General features: G+C 28.9%; 1 protein-coding gene across 2 annotated transcripts in view; it reads left to right on the plus strand.

The window, feature by feature from the left end:
• LOC113825204 (polyamine-transporting ATPase 13A3) overlaps positions 1–2,500 on the plus strand; it is a 49,550-nt gene that overhangs the window by 1,788 nt on the left and 45,262 nt on the right. The window contains exon 2 of one of the 2 annotated variants that reach the window (XM_070114447.1): positions 2,338–2,416. The exons of the other annotated variant lie outside the window; for it this stretch is intronic. The gene's annotated coding sequence lies outside the window, so the exon portion shown is untranslated. The remainder of the gene's footprint in view (positions 1–2,337; positions 2,417–2,500) is intronic. 2 annotated transcript variants of the gene reach the window in all.

The following is a 2,500-nucleotide window of genomic DNA, read 5'->3' on the forward strand; positions in this document are numbered from 1 at the left end:
TCCCCAAGTAAAAGTGTATCACTAGACTGTTTACTAGTCTAAAAACTGCTGAGAATATTATATTTCAGTATCTAAAAACTTTTATTTGCAGTTTGTGCTCAAAATGTCATAGATGAATAGTGTCACAGATTTGATTAGTTTATTAGTTTCATATACTATCAGAAAATCATATTGTCAGACACTAAAATTGTACCCAAATTACATGTAATACTTTAGAACACAAAGAGAGAAATATAACTTGTGGGGGTGAGCAAAGAGTTCTTTTATCTTTCCCTCTCAAATGCTTTTTACAGTCATGATTGATAATCATTCTTCATTATGAAATATATATTTGGAACCTTTTGGTTCGTCAGTCAACCAGGTATTGGTTAATAGTAACTATTTCTACATCATTCTTGTTCTAGAAAACAACAAGTTCTGTGAAAAAAGATACAAAGTACAACTACCTTTTTTGATAAATGTTGCTTATGTCACCAAGATATTAAGAACCAAGATGAGCATTTGAATTTATACCTGAAGTATAGACAAGAAAAGAGCAAGATTTGTTAGTTTCCTAGTTGACTTATACTGTTAACAACTGATTATTCCGACTGACTGTATATAATTGACAACAAATTTCTAAATATGACTTACTAAATGCCAATTACTAGCACCTTTGCTTATACACAACATATGTAATTTTTGCTAGTGGTAGCTTCAAATTGTCAATACCCGTAAAAGAATTTTGATCATTTGATGGTGAGAATGATAATGATAATAACAATGATAATGATAATAATGATAATAATAATGATAATGATAATGATAATAATGATGATAGTGATAGTGATAGAATGATAATAATAAAGATAATGATAATGATAATGATAGTAATAATAATGATAATAATGAGTTAATAATAATAATGAACACAATAACAATAACAATAACTGTAACAGTAAGAGCAATTACAATTATAGTAATAACAATGATGATAATAATGATAATAGTAATAATAATAGTAATAATGGTAATAATAACTGTAATGATAATAGTAATAGTAATAAAAATAAGATGATGATGATGATGATGATGATGATGATGATGATGATGATGATGATGATGATGATTTAATCATGATGATAATAATAATAATTGTAATAATGATAATGTTTATAATGATAATGATAAGAATAAGATAGGTCCTTGGCAAAACAATAATAGCCTCGCCCAATACATTATGTAGGTTGCACCTTCACCAATGTGTGACAGGAATAGTTGGGGTCGTAATTACTCACTGTAAGATGATTTCATTTATTAAGTAATGGTACTCTTAAAATACGCAGTCTTCAAAGGTTTGCAATTTGTGTTGGTTGTATAATTTATTTTTGCAGTTTTTATTACCATGTCATGCATTCATTTTTCATTTACTTATTGATTGTTTATATTACTTGGTGAAGATTTGCGATAAAATGTTTGAGGATATAGGATGTGCATAAATATTTGATTTAGCTTTTAATGTATTGAGATCATTACTTGTTGTTGTGTTTGATGAAAGCACATTGATATCCTGATATATAACCTACTCAAATGATATTTGATGGAGAAATGTACATCCAATATTTATGAAATAGATATTGGAGTGGCTATGTTCTAAAATATATTTCAAGATGTGAATGTGTTTATATGCTTGTGTGCTTGTGTATATATATGGTGTATTGTATGTATGTTTGTAGATATCTTTTTATCTGTGTATTGGCATGCTTAATCCATTGATGCCAGTATGGCAAGAATTCATGCAGTATCCATTTTGTTTTTTATTTATTGATTTTTTTCACAAATTAATGGCTCTGCCAGTGCTCAATCACCGAGGAGTTAATTAGCTTGCTAGTTGTACCTGTTTCACCTGTTTATCCTTTTCCTTGATTTTTTGAACGATTATCGGTTTTTATTTGTTATTGATTTGATTATCGTTGATAACATTATGATAATCATAATATCGATAATGATAATAACAATATCGATATGAAAAGTATTATAAAAAAACAAATCCCTAAAACTCAAGGAAAGGGGAAATCAGGTAAGGTCACATTGGCATACCAATTAGGTCATTGGTGACTAAGGGCTTGTAGAGCTGTGTATGTGTAAAGAAAATTCACAAAATAAAACTTCAGTCAATTGTACATATCCTTGGCAGAAATGGGTTAAGTAACATGGTATGATAGAATATGTTATATCAACAGAAATGTAATTGATTGGAAATATTTTTAAAATTTTATTGTTCTACAAAGTTCATGCAATTTGCATGATAAAGTCTCTTACATACATAACTGAAATGCCTTTTCTTTTGTTTCCAAGCTTGCCTGCCTTCCAGCCTTACAGCATGCTGACTCTGTCTACCTGAGAACCTGACTAACCAAACAAAATATTCATTTAGGTGTGTCTGCTTGTATCATTGATTTGCTTTGTGTTCTCTATAGCAGATTGCAAATTTAACTCTGTGTTTAGAACTTATTGTACT

The sequence above is a fragment of the Penaeus vannamei genome, chromosome 36 (genome assembly GCF_042767895.1).
Source record: "Penaeus vannamei isolate JL-2024 chromosome 36, ASM4276789v1, whole genome shotgun sequence".
NCBI classification, from domain to species: Eukaryota; Metazoa; Arthropoda; class Malacostraca; order Decapoda; family Penaeidae; genus Penaeus; species Penaeus vannamei.